Consider the following 23,802-nt stretch of genomic DNA (forward strand, 5'->3'; position numbering starts at 1 on the left):
CCGAATTATGAAAATATTAATGATATTATTTCTGTAATAAAATAATTAACAATGACGGCATAAAAATTGAATTTGATCCAGAAAAAAATATTTCTGATTTTGAATCACTGCAAACGCGTAAATTTGAAGACAGGTATACATTACCAGCAGAGTACAGATTCATAAAGATTATCCAGCAAGCTATGTTCCAATCATTGGGTAGCGTAAAAGATACCGAAGTTAAAAAAATTCGTATCTCTCTTAAGCGTGATCGGAAAGAAGAAAATTATTAACACCCATGTGGGGCAGTTCAATTTGTTATGTTCGATCAGAAAAATGAAAATAGCTAAGATTTTGAAAGTAGTGACCAAAGTGAAAATAGTAAAGATGATTTTGAAAATGAAAGTTTTAATAACAACGTCACTGATGAAAATGAATGTTACGGCAATGTCGTGGTTAATTATCCGCCGAGTTTTATTCTACCTGAGAAATAAAAAAGTAATTTGACGACTTGTACAATATTTTATCTTAGTTTATGGTAATATACCCATCAATCTGAAGAATTTGAAAATATTTTTAAAGCTGATCTAATTCAATACAAGAATGTGCATAATTCATAATCTGATCAATATTACACGAAATCATAATAATATATTCTCACTCCAGTTCATTTAATTGTTCCTGCGTCAACAAAAATTGTTTATTACCGTATTCTTCAATAATTATATTAACACTGAATTGTTATGTATTGATTAGGGGTTGTTTCTTTATTGTACTGATGGCGTTTTCAATTACCTCTTTGTTGTGTTTTAAAACTCTCACTTATTAAATAATTAATTGTAAAACACTACATAATTAAAAATCGTTAGGGTTTCACGTATGTAATTTCAATCTTCATTTCTTAAATCAACTAAGTGTCCAGATTGGTCAATAAGTTTGAAATGAATTCTTGATAATAACGGATTATGACAACGCAGATAAACAGGATAAATAGGTTCTTGTACAATCAAATATTCAGGAGGTACTTGAGGTATAAATGTATATAAACTATATGCTTGTTTATCTAGACTAGATATTTCAAGATCTATTTGACAACTGCCATCTATTGCATGACATACAAGATTGACTGCAATCGTTGAAGTTATATTTACAATTCCTGGTGAAATATGTCTGCCGCCACCGTACGGATCATTGTTATATCTAAAAAGAGATCCTGGTGGGGCTTTATTTTATCCATGATTCAAGTATTTTAGGAAAACATTTGTTGATATGATCGCGGACTGATTTTTTTAGTTCGTCAGTTCAAACTTCTGGTATTATAAACGCTGAAAAGTGTTCTTTAGTGAATTTATAATGATTGCGAAATATCGTTGACTTATTCCAAACATTTGATGATTTGCTGATTAATAAACTCAAGATCGGATATAATCTGATTTAAATATTGTACACATTCACTAATCTGTTGTTTTCTATCATTATCATAATATTGGATTGTACTGGAAATTGTTTTTCGTAAATCATCAAGTACACGTGCGTGCTCATATTTTACATTTTCAAAAAAAATTGATACATTTATGGACAACTAAATTAGCATGATCAGGTGAAGTATAATAATCTACCTCATTATTCATCATAGTGAAATAAGTACTATCAGTTACATCTTCACTATATTCCCATTTTACTTTTCTATATACTGGAGTTTTTATAAAAAAGATTATAATCTGTAAAAACTTCATCTCGTTCTGGTTTTGGTGGTCCACCATAATCTTGATTAATTTCAGGACGACCTAAAACAGATCTGATTGATAACTGATAGACATCTACAACGTAATCTGGACAATTTATTTCAATTGCAGATGATAAAGTTGGCTCATGAACTGTTATAGCTATTTTGGATCCTCTGTCGTTTATAGGTTGTATTCTGCGCTGGAATTCATCATCGATTTGTTCAATTTATTATGTTGCTGGTTTTGGCTCGAATAAACAGTAACACAAGAAAAATGAAAATAAAAGCTTTGAAAAATATACCAATTAATTTATTTTCTAGTAAAATACTGTAAAAATGAAAAAATATGAGAACTTACGGTTTGCAAAAATAAATCCAAAAATAATACAAGAATAATCCACGAATACAAGTATTGAAGTCCAAATATTTAATTGTCCTAAAGAATCCAAGATGGAAGGTGATGACGTATAATGTGGCCTGTACAGCGTTGACGACTACAGCTCCTTGTAGAAACATAATAATTAATCCTCCGCTCTTAAAATTTTCAACAAAATTCTGTGTTCAAGAGTTCTGTATTAACACAGTAATATTTTCCAGAGAAACCAATTAATCTTCTAGAGTCCATATAATCTCAAGAAAAATTAACATATAACTAAAAAACTAAAAACTTCAATAATGGTCACAATAGAAGAAAAGAACTTGACATCAAGTGCTTGAAAGCTCGGACTCAGAGATCTCTCTCTATAAATATCACTATTAATGCTAAGTATTTCGCAATTTCGGAAATATCAATTGCGAAATAGAGGATCACATGATGATGTCTACATGTAAAAGTCCTATATGTCCTTGATAAGAATCAATCATTTTACTCCTAAAGAAAGTTGTTTACTTGACCCTCATTCAAGGCCAGGAACTAAGTCAAAAATATAAACAAGTGTTTCTATTATTAGGTATCAAAGGAAAAACTCCCAGTAAACAAAATTACATTTCATTGACATGTAAAGAGAATAAAAAGATTCCAAAACCCACAACGAATCAAATCAAATCAAACTCAAATTGAATCAAATATAAATTAAATCAAAGATATGTAACAAATTTGATGCAGCCTGTTGGTATTCTAATAACCTGCCAATCGGGAGTTCCATCGTCTTTGGTATTATTTGCTAATACAAGCGAATTATTTGCTGGTATTCCACCGAATGATTTTGATTAGATATTTGGCCAAATATGGTATACTCGTAATTGTGCTAGCGCTATTTATTTGGAATTGCAGTTAGAAAATCAAAATTAAATTCAGGATTAGTAGAGTTTACCGATATCATTGCTGTTTTTGTTGGTGCTGTGCTAGTTGCAATTTGTTGAAGTAATTCGTTTGGTGTTGACATTATTATTTAAATCCTGATTTTCTAAATCATGCGTGGATTCTATCAAGGTGACTTCTTCATTGTAGATTTTAATCATCTCCGTGAACTGAAATACTGATATTTTTTCATTACTAAGACTTGTCAATAATAACGAGGATATTTTGGTGTGTGCTAATGTCGCTGTGTGTAATGTTATTATATAATCATGCAATTTTGTGTTTGTACACGTGTATATGTTTTGGTAATGATATTAAGAATACCGGCAATTGTTATCGCTGCTGAAAAACAAATTGTTACAACTGGTGCTGCCATCATTAACGATGGTGTTAGTGTTGATAATAATACGCCGGCTCCAGCTATAACAGCACACTATGAAAAAGCAATTATGTCAACGACAGCTACACGTCTGCGATAGTTTTTGTTCTTTTACTGTATATTCGTCAACGATATTTTTAGTTTTGGTTGCCATTCGGGTGCTTGTTTGGATCTAAAACGTTGAACGTTGCTCGGACGGCTCATTATATTTTAATTAGATGGGCATTCAGCTACTAATTCAAGACACCAATAATAAATCAAGCCGAGTTTTTTCTTCTTCGGGTTCCACAGTAAATATTTCCTCGTCCTTTTGATCTAATATCACTGATATAAGTCCAGGAGATCCACCTAACGGAGTCAGTGACCAACGCCGTGAAATTGTGGTACAATACCAAATACTGAGAGCCTGTATATGTCGGTAAACTCAGCGCTGTATTTAATGGTTTTATTGAGTGGTTATCATAATTCTTGGTCGGACACTACTGTATATACCACGTTGATAATCTGCTTGTGGGGAATTTTAATCAGATTAATTTTTTTTAACGATATCAGGAATTCCACTTATCACATCTTCTAGTGTTTTTCTAATATCATTGATATTACTCTGCGCTATCGTGATTAACTCTGAAAATGATTTAGGATCTCCGATAACACCTAATTGTTTATTAATCGTTTCAATGTCTAACACAGCTCTTTTAATATTGCCGAGTTTTGTGTTAATTTCAGAGAGTTTTACGTCAACAGTCAACGAACTTCCAAAGAATTCCATGGCGATTTCATTAAGTTTTCGAAAATGTCTACGAATATTTGAAAACATATTTACATGATCGTCATTCTCAGTTCGCAGCGTGATTAATTTAGTATCTAGTGTATTATAGTGTTTGTCTACATATTTTTTGTTGTGGTATCTTAATCAGATGTTGGATCTCTTAATACAACTATTTTATTTCCATTCCTGCTCGCCTGTTATTGTATCACCGGTAGATTTTAAACGATTAGGAACACTTTTTGTAATTTCATTTCTAATAGTCGCGATTGATAATTTGAGTCTCTGATTCTACCACTGTCAGTAAATACTGGAATGTTGTCTTCAGTAGAACAAAGAACTCTACGAATTACGTCATTCCATGTGATATTATTCGTCTTTAAAACACCGTATTTATCCTGAAAAAATAACAACTTCATCTCGGTCAACTCCAGATAGGTTCATAATATCGGCAAGTTCATCCTTAGTCGTGTAATTTGATGAATCAGTATCATCTTTTTTCTTGTCTTTGATAGAAGAAGATCTGTAAATATCCGCCATTATACTTTAAGATCTGTTTAAAACGATTAACGGCTACTTGTGTACTCGTGAACGACTTTATGAGGTGGTAATATTTATGAAGATATAGCATCGAGTACAGAAATTACTTTCCGTCCACATATTGGCGGATCAGTTATTGTTTGTGTTGGTAATGTTGAATACCAGACTATAGTTTTTATTGTGTTTACGTAATTTATAAATTCTTTCGGTGGAGAAAAATCATACGAATAAAAAAAAAACAGTTCCATGTGGATAAATTGCGTATGCAACCCAATGAGTACCAGAACCAGAACTATTATCAAGATTAATAATTTCTGTTTCAATATTACCTGATTGTTTTGGTAATTGATCGCGCATGAAAACACCTCCGCAATTCTTTAAATTTAATTTTTTAGCAGCATCAAGTAAATCAAAATTTGACATTGGACGGATTAACGAAGTGTTCCTTGAAGTCTCAGACCTTTTCCCTATCGATAAAGAGTCCCTGGTAATCATAGACCCCTTCCCCTTTTTTAAATCCTTTTCCTGTCGCTTTCTTAAATGCCATCTCAGCAGCAGATCCAAATAGCACCAATTTGCAGCTGCTTTTTTTCAGCGGCTATTAACGCTGGTATAGCTGCAAGAAGTGGAAATATACCGCCTGTTTTAATTGAGTCTTTAACCGCACTAGCAGAAAGATTGAATTTAATGCCTGATTTTGATTGTTTGGCGCTATTGAGATGTTTAACTTAACGTTCAGTTAGCGATGATTTATTTAAACCACCTGTGATCTGATCATTTTTAGTGATAGTTTATTCCGCAGTTCTTTGCTGAACTTGATTGAAGCTTTTTAATCTGACCTGGAGTCAGGCTAACACTAACATTATGATATGACATTATAAATATCGCGAGCGATTTAATTACATGTTTTCTACAGAAGCATCAAAAAGTCTCATTCGCTCAACTACACCTTCAAGTAACATTGCTTTATCGCTGAGTACAACAGCGATTGCTCTGTAAGCACCATGAATAAATGGTGGACCAACTACGGCAACAGGAGTTGGGTTACTTGGGCTCGAAAGTGAATATCAACGACGGATTGTCTGGATAAATGAAGATGCTTTAGTGAAAAGTAATAGATCGGATACAGCGTCGTAAAATCTAATTGTGATATTTGCAGCCATGTGTCTTTTTCATCGTGTTTATAAATGTCATTAACCGGTGAGATGCACGTGCTACATGATTTTGATCAAAATTTAATAATATATCCTCAGCTGGTTCTTGATGTCCGTTTATCCATACAGAAAGTTCACTAACTCCATTTTGTCAAATATCATATGACTACGTGGTTGTGAACTTACTCGCGCAATATCTTGAAAAGCAACAAATATTTGTCGTAGTGCACAAGCACTTTGCTGTGATATTATATGCCATGTTAATTAAACATTAAAACTAGTTTGAACACTGTCCTTGATCACTGTCAACCATGACAACAATGATTTACCACCTATAACCATAAAAGAGACTAATTTTTGTTCTTTGGCGATCGTTGGAGTCATTACCGGCATCCACAACGAAAGTTTTGGTAGTATTATTTTACCAGCATCATCAACAGGTCGCCAAATAATTTCATCGTCGGTAGCCTTTCTTAAGGTGCAACTGTGTGTCTAGCCCCAAAGATAACTTTTCTGACACTCCTACAAAATCCAAAGATGTGAGATAGTGGAATTGCGCATGAAAATCTTCTGCGATCACCTTTTATCCTTGATCGCCGTGAATTAAATTCAAAGCTGAAATCTGAATTAGCACCATGATCCACCGGCCATACATCAGCTTCGGCGTTGACGGCAAAGTTTCTTGGTCGGCTTGTGCTATACTGTCTGTTGTCAGGTTGGTCAGTACTATCTTTGAAGAACATCAATGTCGGGCCTGTTGATCATCTATATTCACCTGACTATCTTTCTAAACCTATTAACGTCGTGGGAACTTCGCCGTCCTTCTGAATTGATTTAATATTTGTTCCGTCTATGATATCCAGAACAGCATATTTGTCGTGGCGTGATCTTGAGGATGATAATATATCGGCTTAAAGCAATGCCAACAGAAGCACTATAATGATACGCCAGGACTAAAGCATGCGACGTCCAGCACAGGTGGGACAGCAGGTACGACTGGAATTGGCGGAATGCCTGCAAGTCAGCACGACCTCTTCTCTTAGCTGGTGACTAATGCAGTGAGAAACTAATACATTGGCCGGCATCTTAGTCTTGAGTGCCTCGATGCAATGAGGGACGATGTGGTTTCAATTCCTCTGCCACATAGGAAGCTGAACTGGGGGACTAAAATGACACGTTCGCTGGGGGTCAGCCATGCGTTGCATGGGTTATGTACAGTGGTCGAGCGCCTGTATCCGTAGCTATAGTAATGTTAGCATTGCCTTGTACTTGTGTTAATTTGAGCTGGCAGAGTACCCTTCCAACAAGATAAAAAAAGTAATTTAAAAAATGTTGCATTAAGAACGATAAGATTGACTCCTGAACCAAAACAATTACTGTCACAGAACGTGGAAGTAAAGATGTCAGAACTAGTCTGGATTTGCCGGAAAAGAAGACAAAGTTTCGCTGGTCAGAAAAATGTCAGGAGAATGTTGATTAGCAAATGCTATGTTCGAAATCTGCACCAGTTCTGTCAGCTCACTAAAGGATTCAAAATGTCCGTAGATAGAAGTAACGTAGGGGTTGCGGAATACTGTCGCAGGAAGACGGCGCCAGCTACTTTTATAGGAAATTGAGTAAGCACCATGGAAAGTATTCCACGATAGAGAAGGAGTGTTTGGCTTTGATAATGGAATTGCAACACCATGAGTGAATGTTAGTGCATCTCCTTCTCTAAATGTTGTCTTTAGGGATTATAACCTCCTCACTATCATTAATAAAATGAAGAACCAGAATTCAAGATTGTTACTATGGTGTCTGATGTCAGAATCGTATAATATTGATGTCAAACACATCAAGGGCAAAAACAACTTGATTGCAGACAAAATTTCACGTGCATAGAAATACAGTATTGCATTGTTTTATATACATGATTGTACGTGATATTCTTATGCAATATTAATCACGTGTATGTTTGACATTTGATAGAAGAAATTTTAATTGTATAAATGGTTCTCCTCTTTAAGGAGGAAGGTGTTACGGGAAACTGTACCATTCCTATTATAGTATAGATTTTTTAAGTCATTTAGATTCATGATATTTATATTTCAGATTTTTTAATTCAGTGGCTGGCTGGTAATATAATAAAATACATGTACAATACATGTAAAATTTTCATTCATGAGTCAAAGCTAATTTCATAGATCAAGCCAGCATCTATTTCGGTCAAGTACGCCGTGCATTTAATTTGAATGGAGGTCACGAAAATATCACTTATGGTATTGTACAGTTTATGTTAGATTTATAGGAGAGAAAGGAAATAGTACTTTATAATTATATGTCCTTTGGAATAGCGGAATGGAAAACATTTAATTTAAACAGTCAATAGCTGTTAGTGTATGTTTAATTTATTCAAAGACTTGAATATTTAAATAATTCTCTTGGATTATATGAAAATTTCAAGGAATTCAATAATATTCTACTTTCACGGGATTACCTTGAAATGAAAACATTTGGATTTAGAACTGTGATTCTTCAGCAGTGTTAGCACGGTAGTACATAAACACACTAGAATCTTCATTCGGAATACCTTTGGACAGTTTCCTGATTAGTGCGAAATTGATTGCACAGTTTAGGATATTCTATGAATTCATTCATTGTACGTCAGTTTCATTCTTTCACTTTCTCTGATTATATATGTTAAGGAAACAAATTTATATTTTACAAAATGTAATGCTTGTTGGACTTTACTATGTCTTATTACTTTCGTTCAAGCCCCTAGATGTAATTCTGTGATTAACATTTGCCAAAGTCAAAATGTCTTCATGCAATAAATAGCTGTGTGACTCTCATACAGAAATTTACGCAAACTATCTGCTTCACAGGTGTCTAGAGAAAAAATTATATCTGATATTTATCGTTTTACAAAACACACAAACTTTACCAGAAATCTTATCTTCGTTCAAGCCCCTAAATTCCTTAGTTTGAAACACCTGGCACTAAAGATTGCAATCATTCTCACAAGCTATGTGTGTGTGTCATTGTTGGTCAAAATGACTAAGTGACAAAAATCTTTTTCAGTTTCTAAACGCGAACCAAAGATTTTACAGTTCAATATTTAGCATTGCCACAAGAATGTTCAGTACATGAAGTTCTTTTCTGGTCCTCACCGTTAGTCAGATTACAAAAATATGAACAAAAACCCAACCAAATAAACAAACAACAAACGCACAACCAAATAGTCAAATAATGTGTGATGAATTAGCAATTTCTGTCTTAGTCGAGAAAAGGGAATGTTTGGAATAATTTTTGTGAGCAACTTAGATCTACGTTTTCGAAAGTAAGGATTTCAGTAGACTATGTCTCAATCTCAGCCTTTGGATATGTTGCACTTTTTTACCGATTACGCGATTGTTTTAATGGGAATGTATTCTCAGAGTTCAATAAGGAGAATATAGCATAAAAAGGGTAAGTGCATTGTTCTTTTTTATACAAGTAGGAATAAAAAAATCTCTCTGTCAGGTGTGACAGCTCCGGTGGCCTTGTGGTGGATGCGGGAGGTCGTCGGTTAGTTCCCCGACCGAGTCATACAAAAGACTTACAAAAATGGTACGAACAGCTGCTTCGCTTGGCGCTCAACATCAAGAGGTTAGTGTTAGGACTTGTCGGCCTGGTGTCAGGAAAATGTAACTGGGTAGGACATCATGCTCCATGTCTGCGGCATGATGCCCCAGTGCTAGACATCACTATAAGCTGCCACATTGGAGACATCGTAAAGATATGACTGAAAAATTGTTAAAGCTACGTTAAAAATCCAAATTAGATCACGTAACATCACTCTCTCCGGCGTAATGTTAATTCTCTCTCTCTCTCTCTCTCGTAATTTTCATTCCTAGTTTCTCCCTGTCGTTCAATTTTAATTCTGATTCTCTCTTTCTCATATCAAGAAATAATAATAATACTAAGAAGAAGAAGAAGAAGAAGAAGGAAAAGAAGATGAAGAAGAAAAATAAGAAGAAGGAAAAGAAGATGAAGAAGAAATATAATGATGATCACGACGACTACGACAATGACGATGATAACTATGATGACGTCTTTATTTCCTGTTGCCACCTTGTCTAAAGAAACTCATTAAAAGGGTAAACCTCTCTCTCTCTCTCTCTCTCTCTATCTATCTATCTCTCTCTCTCGGTCGCTCGCTCGCTCTGTTTCATAAGCACACCCTCGTACTTAAACCTCCTATACGATTATTTATAATTCAATCATAAAGGTATCTGATTCCACTGTGGTGTGCCACTTTAAAATTTTGCCGTAACAAAATGTATACTTGATATGGAAGGCTTTGTGATACATAGGTATTATTTAACTTACTGGTTAGACCTAAACCATAGGTATTTGGAATAATTTTACTGTGTTCATTTGACGATATTTCGCCGTGGGCACTATACTCGCAGTAGCTAAGGGTAATATTCATATGGCTAGACACAGACGCAGTAGCTAAGGGTAATATTCATATGGTTAGACATAGACAACGTGATTAGAGGATAGCGATCACCTGGTTAAAATAACTATCCTGACAGAAAATCAAATTTGTATGGAGAAAATACCAACAAAAATAACTATAATCATATTATCTCAATGACCACGATTATGGCAATGAATATGCTGACCGTTGTGACTTTAAATATGGGTCACACCAGCCTAGAATATATTAGTATGCCCACAGTTGGTGGTAGTATTTTTTTTTTCTCGTGCCGCTCACTCAAATTCAAATACGTTATGGCTTTGCCTATTTTTGTTTTGTTTTGTTATACTAATGTATGATACTGGTCTTAACTTAATTACTTGAAACTAAGCATTAAAAGATAGCTACACAAGATACAGTAGACACTAGTGATTGTGACTTTACTAATAAGTCGCAAAGGTTGTGTGATAATCATATATAAGAAACTTCTTGCATATTCTATCAAGCATCTATATTGTTGTGACGACCGAATCGTCTGGGTTGAATTAAACGTGACCTAAGAAAGTGTACTTCTCGTGTTTGACGTTTATCTTCCGGACGATGACAATTATAATTGCTACCAATAATGTGTTGATATTCTGGAGTCCCTTCTGAATATTATGGTTCCTTTGGCGATGTAATACTCATGGGTGAATTTAATGCCAGATATAATGAATTTTCTCATTGGCGGTGTGGAGTGCACGGTTCAAAAGCTAATTACTGAGAAATTGTATTGACAAAAGCAACTCCGTGGCCCTAAAGAAGTCAAAAGGTTCAAAACCGCTCCGGTGGCCTAGTGGATCGAGCGTCCGCCTCGGAAGTTGGGGTCGTGGATTCGATCCTCTGCCGAGACATACCAAAGACTTATAAAAATGGCACTAACAGCTACATCGCTTGGCGCTCAGCATTAAGACGATACTGTCAGGACTGGTCGGCCTTGTGTCAGGTTAATGTAACTAGGTGGGACATCATGTCATAGCTATCTAAACAAGTCAAACAAAACAAGAGACTGAGTTAAACATTGCTCGTCTTACAAAATCTCTTTACTATAATCGTGTTTGCAAAAATTTGCTTCAAGAGGTAAATGACTGTGAGTTTTTTGTAAATCAGGATACATATTTGGGGCATATATATATATATATATATATATATATATATATATATATATATATATATATATATATATATATATATATATATATATATATATATATATATATATATATATATATATATATAAAAGTAGTAAATGGGGCTACCCTAGGGACAATGGGACTTAGCATTAAAAACACCCCTGGGCCACTCTAGGGACAATGGAAATTTAACATGGAGAAAAATCGTGGGTCACTCTAGGGACAATGGGAATTTAACATAGAGTTTGGGCTTGTCTAGGGACAAGGGGAATTGAACATGGGAATAGAGTTTGGGTTTGTCTAGGGACAAGGGGAATTGAATATGGGATTTTTAAAAAAAAAAGTTTTTTCAAATTTAAATTTAAATTTAAATTTAAAAAAGGGTAGGCAATGGAAAGGCTATCTCTTTTCGAGAAATATGGCTGGCCCTGAAAAGGGCCTTTGGGAGTTCTTCTTCTTCTGCTTCTAATTTCTTCTTTTTCTCCACCAACTTCTTATTTTATCTCCAACACTCTTTCTCTTCTTTTCTTTTTTTTTTTTTCTCCTCCTCTTCTTTCTTCTTCTCTTCCTCCTCTTCTTTCTTCCTCTTTTCATTTTCTTCTTCTTTTTCAATTTTTTCATTCCATGCTCTCATCCTTATCCTTTCCTCTTCATCCTCCTTCTCCTCCTTTATCTCTTTCATGACACCACTTATCTTGTCCTTTACCTTTCTCAAGTTATTAATTTCCATCTTTACACGATGGGGACTATAGGAATAGTGGTCTTCAACGAGTCTTATTAACATCTGCTCCATCATTCCTAAATTGTCTAAAACGTCTTGCAATGTTTGCATCTTGTCAATTTGGTTCGAAGCCATCTTCTTTGTAGAATGGTTTGAACGACGAATACTGCGGGTTCTTATAGTGAAAGCGCGGACGTGATGGAAAACATCCCCCTTAAAACATAAAATTGATATTACCTAGATCATGACCTAACATCGTGCAGACGTGAAAGAAAACATCCCTACTTTTCTCATTTCATATAATATACTATCCACACAAGTGAAGCAACAATAAACAAACCCCAAATCTACTATTTACACACGCAAATCATTAAAACAAAATCCATAATCTACTATCCACACAATCGTACGTGAGCGCTTACAAAACCCAAACTATACTCTTCACATACGCTAAGAAACAATAAACAAAATCCATAATCTACTATCCACACAATCGTACGTGAGCGCTTACAAAACCCAAACTATACTCTCCACATACGCTAAGAAACAATAAACAAAATCCATAATCTACTATCCACACAATCGTACGTGAGCGCTTACAAAACCCAAACTATACTCTTCACATACGCTAAGAAACAATAAACAAAATCCATAATCTACTATCCACACAATCGTACGTGAGCGCTTACAAAACCCAAACTATACTCTCCACATACGCTAAGAAACAATAAACAAAATCCATAATCTACTATCCACACAATCGTACGTGAGCGCTTACAAAACCCAAACTATACTCTCCACATACGCTAAGAAACAATAAACAAAATCCATAATCTACTATCCACACAATCGTACGTGAGCGCTTACAAAACCCAAACTATACTCTCCACATACGCTAAGAAACAATAAACAAAATCCATAATCTACTATCCACACAATCGTACGTGAGCGCTTACAAAACCCAAACTATACTCTCCACATACGCTAAGAAACAATAAACAAAATCCATAATCTACTATCCGCACAATCGTACATGAGCGCTTACAAAACCCAAACTATACTCTTCACATACGCTAAGAAACAATAAACAAAATCCATAATCTACTATCCACACAATCGTACGTGAGCGCTTACAAAACCCAAACTATACTCTCCACATATGCTAAGAAACAATAAACAAAATCCATAATCTGCTATCCACACAATCGTACGTGAGCGCTTACAAAACCCAAACTATACTCTCCACATACGCTAAGAAACAATAAACAAAATCCATAATCTACTATCCACACAATCGTACGTGAGCGCTTACAAAACCCAAACTATACTCTTCACATACGCTAAGAAACAATAAAGAAACCCATAATCTACCATTCACACAAACTTACGTGAGCAGTTACAAACACAAACACACAAACACATACCCTCGCACTATGAAAAAAGAGTTAGTGTTTATAATCACACTACTCTACCTACACACACACACACACACACACACACACACACATTGGCAAATCGATAGTTATTTCTTTTCTAGAGTATTGGGTAGCCCTTAAAAGGGCTGTTTTGTTTTTGAACTCCAGATGCACCTATCTAATGGTTGCACCTTCCTGGCCTGGCGCCACACACGCATCTTTTTCCCCAGTCTCCTTTCACCTTTCTTCTGGGGAGCGCAGAGGGAGGATGATTCGCTTCAACACCCCAATCCTCTGTCTCGGGAATATTGTACGACATCCTCTCTTCTAGTTTCTTTTCCTCCTCTTCCCTCTGTCTTCTCTCCTCCTCTTCGTTCTTCATTCTTTCCTCTTCTACTATAGCCTCCGCGGCCAGATCATTTAACAGGCGCCTGACATATTCCAGATGTATCTGGAGTTCAAGAAATTTGCTTATTCTCCTATTCATTCTTGTGTTGATCAATCAACAAGGGTAGCTAGACTGCCCAGCGAGTTTCAATTTATAGTGAAAGCGCGGACGTGATGGAAAACATCCCCCTAAAAACATAAAATTGATCTTACCTAGATCATAACCAAAAAAAACAACAACGCGCGGACCTAAAAGAAACACTCACTCACTTTTTTATGCTACCCATCACTATTCTAAAATTTTTTATAAATCACTTCAATAGACTATCCACATACGCAAAGCAATCCAATCTAACCCCAAATTTACACCTCAAACACCAAAAAAAAGACATCATTTTAATCTACTATCCATACCAACTTACTTAACCACTTACAAACACAAACACACAAACACATACCCTCACATTTTTTTAAAAAAGAGTTAGTGTTTATTTTCACACTACTCTACCTACACACATTGGCAAATGGATTGTTATTTCTTTTCTAGAGTATTGGGTAGCCCTGAAAAGGGCTGTTTTTTTGTTTGCTATGGCATTCTTTTTTAGTTTCTAAGAATGCGATGTCCTCTGAGGATAGACTTTCTGGCGATAGGTCTGCTTCTTCGAAAAGAGAAGAAGAACTCTTTGGTGTCGATACGACAATCGACAAAGCCTCTGTCAGCTTCAGGTTGCTGCTGCTGTTGTTGTTGTTGCTGCTGTTGCTGCTGTCTCTGAAGTCTGTACTTCTCTGTCCATTCTTCTTTTTCCCTGTTCATTTCTTCTCTGAAGAGCTCTTCTATCAGGTCTTCAGTGATTTTTAACATTCTCACATTCTCTATTTCTTCTGGCTTCGGTATCAGACTGTGTCTGACCCTATGCAAATTCACGTAGGCTTCGTTGAGCTTAGCTAGTTTGGAGCACATCTTCGTAGGAGGATGAGTCGACAATGGATGGTTAGACTGGAAACTACCCCGGTTCTTAAAGTTAAAGCGCGGACGTGAAGGAAAACATCCCCCACACAGTTTTTGAGTCGCATCGTTTAGTGAGTGTCATGAGAGGGATAGTAAGAAATGAAAGAGCATCAATCCAACATTCTTATAGCTAAACAAAAGACAAAGGCATTTTTTTCAAAACAAAATTTTTTATTCAAAAATCACTTAACACTAAACAACAACTCTAACATTTTTAACAATAATCCAACAATATAACATCAAACAATTTTTTCAAAACACAACATTTTTTATTCAAAAATCACTTAACACTAAACAACAACAACTCTAACATTTTTAAACAATAATCCAACACTAAAAGTTTCTCCACTAGGTAAAGAGGGATAACAGTCTTCCATGGTTTCTAGTAATCTAGGATGACTTCTCTCAAACTGTTGATTTCTATGGTATTATCGAATTCTGCATACAGGATGACGTTCACCGTTTCATCAGGGTCTCGGTCTTTAAACTGAATTTCCACACGAATCTGGCCGGATTTTATAGGGTGGAAATGTCCCTCGTCGCTGCCTTGGTCTGGAGTGAAATCGAAAGCCCACAAAGCGTAGCCTCCTGCATAATCCTCGTACGTAATACCGTGACTGGTATTGGTTCCTAACTGTCCGGTGGCTTCGTACAAGGACAAGTACGATCTCAAGTAATTCTTCTTGGTAAAGTCAGGTTTGAAAGGTCGGGTACACAAGGTCTTGCCATCGCGACTGACTTCGATTTTGGACACGCCAAAGTGTTGAAAGTAGAAAGGATTTTTTTCGGCAGCTCCCTTGAAGGCTGTATTCTCGACGATACCAACGATCAAACGTTTGGGTAACTGTCCTTGGAACAGATGATCTTCGATCATGGATCGCTGTCCCTTGGGAATGGTGAAGGTTTTCACTTCCACGCGTCGTATGGGATACTTGGCAGTCGTTCTGCTCAACGTCTGACTGATGTCGTTTCCCACTTTAGGTAACACTTCCACACGGCGTACGTAGAGTCTGGCTTCTAGGATTTTGGTTTTGTAACCGTCACTATCAGCCATCAAATGGAAAGCGGCACTGCTACGATTCAGTCTCAGGCGGACATCCACCCCGTTCAGCAAATACTTTTCTTGCAACCACATGTCCAAATGCAAACGATCCATCAGTTCTAAACGTGTGTCGGCTCCCGTGATTCTCTTTCTTCGTTCTACAAATCCATCATTGTTGTCTTTCTTTTCATCAGTTTCCAATATTTCAAACTTGGTAGGTTCGTCAGCTTCCCATACCACACAGGCATTGAGATGAGTGTTCTTGGCATCTATTCCGTACGTCAAGAGATTTTCCAGGTAGGCACGATAAGGGTAAGTATCCATGCTACTACTGACCAGTTTGTTATTCAAATACAAGTCCACTCCACTGAACAAGGAATGCATGAAATTGTTGACGGGAGCTACTGCTTCATCGTCTATAGCACCTCCAGTCTTATCTAGAATTTTGACTTTCAGGTACAAGTAACTGCTATTCAGATCGATGTAATCTTCGGGCTGTCCTTTGATTTCAAACTCGATGGGAGCGGAATCGGTCAGTGAGGAGACGGGGTGAAATTCCACCCACTGGGATTCTTGCATCGTCATCACCGTGGGGGGCATGGCAAACAGATCCAGTTCCGTCTTGGAACAAGCGCAAGATTCTTGGTGCATCATTTTTTTGTCTCTTTTCTCAATAATCGAAAACGTCTAAGTCTCGAACGGTTCTTCTTTTCTTGGCCTTTCTCGCTTGAAGTCTGGTGAAAGGGTGTTTTCTTCGTCGTCTCTTTCTGCCTTGTCCTTGCTGAATGCCTGACTCGGTAGCGTGCAGGGCATTTATAGGTGTTTCTCGGTGACCTAAAATGTCTTTGCCCGTTTGCAGCAAGACATTTTTGCCTGCCCTCATGAAGGCTTCTTTAGGGTTTTGTTTGTCGATGATGACATTTTGGAGAAATTCTTTGCCTTGCGTCAGTGCCGCATCTTTCAAGGCGTGCAATCCGCGTGTCACCATCGGTTTCAACACCGGGGCCACCGAACGAAAGGCCGATTTTAACATATCTCCTAAACCGTGTTCTCGCTGTCGAGCAACCCCTCGGTACACTGGATACATGACTTACGAATCGTGAGAAAACCGTTTTCGAAAATGTAGTTTCACCGTGACTTTTCCTTTGGTGAATGGAATATTTTGTCCCAAATCTCCTTTTATAGTAATGTTGACCGTGTCCAAATACGACTTACTGACAGGCAAATAGTGAGGATGTACAAATTCGCGGTGGACGTGGTAAGTGTTTCCACCTTCCTCGTCAGCGTTCGTGGCAGAATCCACTTTGAAAGGAATGACACGCAGTAACGGTACGGAGGTGTGTCCCACCACGTTATACTCCACCACATCGGAGTACACAAACATCAAATTCAGTCCTTGGTTCAGTTCTACCGGGGCACGAAATAACTTGCTAAAAGACTCGTTGTCGTAAACGATGGGTAATTCGCTTTTCTTTATCATGCTCATTCTCAGGTTCATGTCTCCGCCCAACATGTCATACAATTCAGGACAAAATAAAATGGACAGGATTTTACTCCGTTCAAATTTCATCAAGAAGCGACGAGCTGTTTTGTGGTACTCCAGGGTGACACTTTTGTTAACATGCTCCAAAGCTTTCAGAAACACGGCATTAAACCTGGAGGCTATGGTGCTGACCAAATGTTGACCACTAAAATAATAGCCTGGGGAAATGAACAAGTGATAGGTGGTGTACTTTTGTGTACGGGTTTTCTTGTCATATTTGACATTGCTATCCATCCACTGTTGCAATTGTTCGTCATGAACTTCCACATCAAAAAAATTTTTATTGGGAAGGACATTGAGGACTTGGGTCGGGTGAATCATTTCTACTAAAGCCACTTCCCAATGGGCTTCGTGATGTAAGGGGATGGCTTGAGGTAATTTGGCCGTGTAACAGCACAACGTGTTCTTGGGAAACACCTCCATGGAACTGTCACTGGGTAAGGTTAAGTAAAATTAGTTTTGGTGACTCATAATTCCAGAGTTCTGTGGCTGTCCGAGGGGTTAGTGGACGTCAGAGGCGTGTCTCCGCCCAAAATGGGGTTCTGGTTGTGGTTGGAGTGGTGACTGGCACTGGCACTGGACACAAGGTTCCCGTGGTTCCCGTTCGAGGTGAATTTCAGGGAGGGATTAGGAAGCAGGTAACCGATGCAACTGCTCAATAAAATGGTCCACAATTGTTTGTCTCATTGTTGCAAACTCAAATTGGCGATGGCTGCCCCGATGACACAATACACCACGAAGATTTGGCAGAAAAAGACGATTTGCGTTTTAGGCAAACGTTCTTCACACCACACCCACAAGGGTTGTTTTTGTAAATCTTGCACAGAAGAACTGGGTGAAGGAGGAGTGGTCGACGTAGCTGCGTCTGTGTGAAAAGGCATGATGGTCACTTCTTTTTATAGTCGATGACTTGCGAAGCGTCGATCCAAGAATCAAAACTGGGCGGATATCCTTTCCAACGTACTTTGACTTCTTTGACACGTCGCTTGCCCACTTTACGGGTTCTGCGTTCGAGAATGCTTTCGATGTCGTACACGTCGTCTTCTTTTTTGGTGACACGTTGTAACTCGGGCAAATAAAACGTTCCTTTGAGCACTTCTCCGTTCATGTCTTCCAATTTATAGACGGCAGGATCACGGCCATGCACTCGTCCAGTGACGCGAAACAGTTCGGTCGTCCAGTTAGGTAAGTAACCTTTGTCAAAAGTGCGTTTGGTTTTGCCAATGCGCACCCAATCTCCTACGGCCAACTCTCCACTTTTCTTGGGGACAGCCCTCGTCGGGGACGTACCAAACAGACGCTCAAACACCAGCACTTCGTTGTCGGGAGTCACGTCTTGCGGGGCACGTCCGATGCTTCGATGGTAAGATTGGTTGTACGCTTGCACCAGGTGCGGTAAGATGTCGATGTACTTCAGAGTGTGGTGATGCGTAAAATATTTCCACATGCGTTCTTTCAAAGTGCGTTGAAAACGTTCCACGATGCTGGCTTTGGTTTCGGGATTCTCGGTGTTAAAAAAATGAATGTCACGTTTCTTTAATTCTTTTTGGAAAGCTTGGTTCAGAAATTCGGTACCTTTGTCCGTTTGCCATCGAAGAGGGTGACGACCGCTTTGTTTCAACACCCGTTGCAGGGCTCGCACTAACTCGCTGCTCGATTTGGAAGTCAAGGGTACGACCCAAGCAAATTTGGAAAAGACGCCGATGACACAAAACAAATATTTGTAGCCACGATTGTAGCTGGCCAAATGAGAGACATCGGCTAAATCGGCTTGCCATTGATGATCGATACCTTCCACTCGGGTGCGACTTCTGGCAAACTTGCGTCGAATGGGTTTGTGTAAAGTGTAGGTAGCTTGTTCTTGTAACCATCGTTGCACTTGAGGTAAACGGAGACTTTTCAGTTGCGTTTTGGTAGCACGATACAATTTTTGAACTCCTGCGTAACCTGCAGGATGGGAGGGATCGTAGTAAATGCTGGCTAAGACTTTTTCCATTTTTTTGTGTTGGTTGGTGTGTTAATAAGGCACCCACTCTTGGAGGAGGCTACTCTTTTTCTCTTGGGGTATTTTCTTGGATTGCAATGCTTTGCGTGTGCGACCGGCAATAGGTGTTGAAGAGGAGGAGGATGTCTGAGCGGGGGATATCGGTTCTTGTTTCACTTGTGTCTTCACTTCTGTCTTCACTTTCTTTTTCTCTTGTGATGAAGAAGGGGTGGCCATCATCTTTTTAATCCATCCAATTCTGGAGGTAGGTGGTGTTGTTAACTTGCGTACTTTTTCTGGTGGAGTTTGAAACCCTTCTTCTTCTTCTTCTTTTCCTTTTTCTGTCTTGGTCACTGGTACTGGTGGTACTGGTACTGGTACTGGTGATGGTGCAGGACTTTTCATCAAGGTCTTAAAATCTTTCAGAGTGGGTAGAGCTGTTTCGTCCAAAGCTTTCTGGTGAAAGAGTTGCAGTCGTTGCAAGAGTTGACCGTACTTTTGCGATTTTTCTGTTTCGGACAAATCTTGGCGATCCATCAAGGACTGCAATTCGTGTTGTAACTGGGACATCTCGCTCAAATGGGGATTGGGAGGTAAATGCGGGCTGTGTTGTTCTTGCCACCGATGGTATTCCGTCCATCGTTTGTAAGGCACTAAAGCTAGTTTACGTCCTTCCATGGGGTTGTCAGGGGTCGATTCTGAGATCTTGGAACTTCCGAGGCCTTTTTATCTTGCTCCCACCAGTCCTCCCAACATGGTTCCCAAGACTCCTTTCAGTATGGGGCCTAACAAGAGAGGTAAAATACCTCCACGTTACACTAACGTCTTCTTTTTTTGACGAATGGGAATTTTCTTTTGAACCATTTGGCGAAGAACGTGACGATGTTTGCCTAAGTATTGTTTCTGGTGTTTGGACAAAGGGATCGTGCCTTTCAAAACGTTCAAACAACATTCGCACACGGTATCGATGACCTCTTTGGAGGCCGTTTGAATGAGTTTTTTTCGTAGGGGTGGAGAAGCTTTGGACAGGACAGATAACATGTCCCCATGTTTGGCTAAACGTGGTGGCAGTCCTTTCCTTTTCTTTCCTTGGGGTTTTCTGGAGGGTGACATCTTTGAGTCTTCAGGAGCACCAAAAAACACTGATACCCGACTTGGTCACAGGCCTTTTTTATACTGGAACGCGTCGCCACTGATTGTCTTGACGTCGTATTAGTTTGAGGACAGGGATGACACGTCGTGCAGGGGTACGTAACGGACTAAATCGAGCCAGTTCTTGCTTGGACAAATCCAGTAAACCTTGTAACATGCCCGATCTTTCTTGAACTTTGATTTTGGGAGAAGGTACTTTGTGAGCAGCAGCCACTGCCACTAAATTGGAAGGTCCTGCCACTGGGGAAGTTCTTTTGGGGGTCATTAACGGAGAAGTTTTTGGTGTGATCAACGTCTCCAAGTACTCTTCAGTTCCTGGTGTCATCAACGGAGAAGTGGATAAACGTGAGGATGCCGGAGACGCAGTCACTGCCGTTGCAGATCGTGGTTTGCGAGTGTAAGGTTGCGTCCTGGCTGAAGTGCCTCTCTTGCGACTAGTTTTCTTCTGTGGACTTTTCTTTTTCTGGGGACTTTTTCTCTGTTTCTTTTTCTGGGGGCTTCTTTTCTTTTTCCGGGGTGGTGGTGTCTGGTCAGAGGAGGGTCCCGCCACTGGAGAAGTTCTCCTTGGGGACCTGGTCTTTTTCTTCTTGGGGCTTCGTTGGACTTTTGTCTTGGGTATAACTTTGGAGGCATTAGGATCCCATCTTAAGAGTGAGCGAATGATGACCCCTCCTAGAGTACCGCTCCCTCCAGGTTTCAAAATGATTTGTTTTTTGGTTTGAGTGTCGATGCGGGGATCGGCCAGTTGGACCAAAGCGACTTTGTTTCGATCAAAAAAGCGTTTGGTTTGATGAGGAATCTGAATGATTCCTTGGAGTATTTGACGTGCCGTCACCGTGAACCATCGTAAGACTTCTTTAAGACTAGCTTCTAAGACACGAGCTCGTGTTTGTGGATCTTTTTCTCGACTGATGCCATACAAGGCACGAATCAATTTGACGGGAAGATGCGACTGAAGGGACGTCATGTTCACACTGTGTGAGACAGACGAAAAGGGTCTGAGGTTTTTCATAGATTTTTTTATGGGGAGTGAAATGAAGTCGAGGACGGAGACGTGTACAGGACAGGCCCTCCGTCTTGGCACCAGTGGTGAAACAAGTGGGTACGAAATCGCAAATCCTCGGGAGTCGTAGGTTTCAAATCGACGAGGAAATAGGCGTGTGGCGTTTGAGTGCCATCGTCGTACGCCTGAGTCAGCCAAGGCGTTCCTAACTGTTTGGCTAAGACTTGCACTTGCGATTTATCTCGAGGGCTTTTAAACAAGACCACGTAATGCGCATTGAGACTGATGGTGCGATGGGCTTTACTTTGTTGAAACAAATTTTGGGTGATGTAAACGACACTGGCATTACGGTGATGCCCTTTGCGCGTAAACCACAGGTTAATTTCTTCTTCGTCTTCTTCTAACATGTCGTCGAAAATGACCAAATGGGTTTGACGGGAGTCAGAGACGATGCCGTCGTCTTCTTTAGGAATGCCTTCCACAAACACTATGGAATCGCCTTGACTTTCTCGCAAGAGGTTGTACGCCGATTGCCACTCTTTGTAACACCACACGATCGATGAGGTGGCCGATCGATCAAATGATGTTTATGTTCGATCAAACGTTTGACGAATTCGGTTTTGCCTGAACCGCTAGGTCCAGCAATGAGCATGTTAAAGGGATGGCGAAGATACAAAGCCTCCCAACTGGCACGATCTAAGTGTTCGTCGATGACTTTGACAGTAGAGGAAGAGGGAGCAGAGAGAGCAGAGGTAGCCATGGTGTGAGAAATGTCACTTGTGACACGAAAAACAAACAAGACAAGAGTTTATATACTTTTTCAGAACACGTTTATTGAATGTTTTTTTCAAACATGAATACGAAAGACAAAAATACATAAAAGCCACGGCTTAAGTACAAGAATAAAAGGCACATGATAACCATGAACGTGGAATAAAAACAAGTGTCTGTACAACAACCACATGTTCTGGGTAAAGTTGTAACCAGTTCTATAGTAGGGGGTAAGGTCACACAAGTGTCCTCCCGAAAGGGTCTTTCAGGCCTGTCCACGACAGTCCTGTCCTGGGTGACGGGTTCTTCTGGCACCGTCACTAACACAGGTTGAAAAGTAACTTTTTTCCTTGAATAACTCTCGTGCATACTGGGCCACCTCTTGTGTCCAAGCCTCAAAACCCTGGTCTCGGTGATGTCCAACATTTGACTCCTAACCAATCTGGTTTCTTCTTCGTCAACGACATGGTAAGTTACTTCAATGAACAATGAACTATCGATCTTGCCTAGGGTTCCTTTTTATATACAGACCAATACCGACGTGACCGTACGGCAACGTAAAGTGATTGGGAAGTCGCACTCCTTCTGGTATACAATTTGATAGACTTTTTCCAAGGGTCGACTGACGATGTGGTGAGTGGGTAAACGTACAATCTTGTTCGGTTGATAGGTGGTCACTTTAAAGTTTCCATCCTCTCCCGATTGCAAGGCTTCTTTCAATACCCCAAAGTTGACCACTCGACTGGTACGATGATTCAGAGTCAGTCCTTTCACTTTGCACGTCGTGTGCACTTCTCCTTGTTTGTCCCGGTATTCGTAGCCGTAATTTTTGGGGCCGCCACTGACGAAACTTAGAATCTTGTCGTCGGGATGCTCGTCTGTCCAGGCTCCTAAACGGTCTCCTTCGATGTCAGGGTGCTGTTGACTCGGGTGATGGATGTAAATGCAACTGTCCGTGTCAAAGTACAGGACGCGATCCCCTAACAGCTCTAAAGCTTCGTACAATTTTAAGCGAGCATGAGATGTCACGTAAGCCGCAATGATGACATTTCCAAAAGGGTCGTCTTGTACAAAGTCCAGATCTTCTTCGTAATTGACCAAGATCAAATCCTCTCGAACGACGTCCACGTGTTTCATGTATTTCGTTTTGTCGTGAATCATCTGGAAGTAGCGGGAAGGTTCTGTCAAATATTCCGTCTTGGGTAAACACGGTCGTTGTGCCATTTTACCCCACAAGCAATTTAACATCACTTTGGCAAACGATCGCCTGCCTTCGTTTTTTTTCGATGTGGTCTAAAGAGATGCCTTCTTGTTC

The sequence above is a fragment of the Sinohyriopsis cumingii genome, chromosome 2, assembly GCF_028554795.1.
Source record: "Sinohyriopsis cumingii isolate HCF-2022 chromosome 2, ASM2855479v2, whole genome shotgun sequence".
NCBI classification, from domain to species: Eukaryota; Metazoa; Mollusca; class Bivalvia; order Unionida; family Unionidae; genus Sinohyriopsis; species Sinohyriopsis cumingii.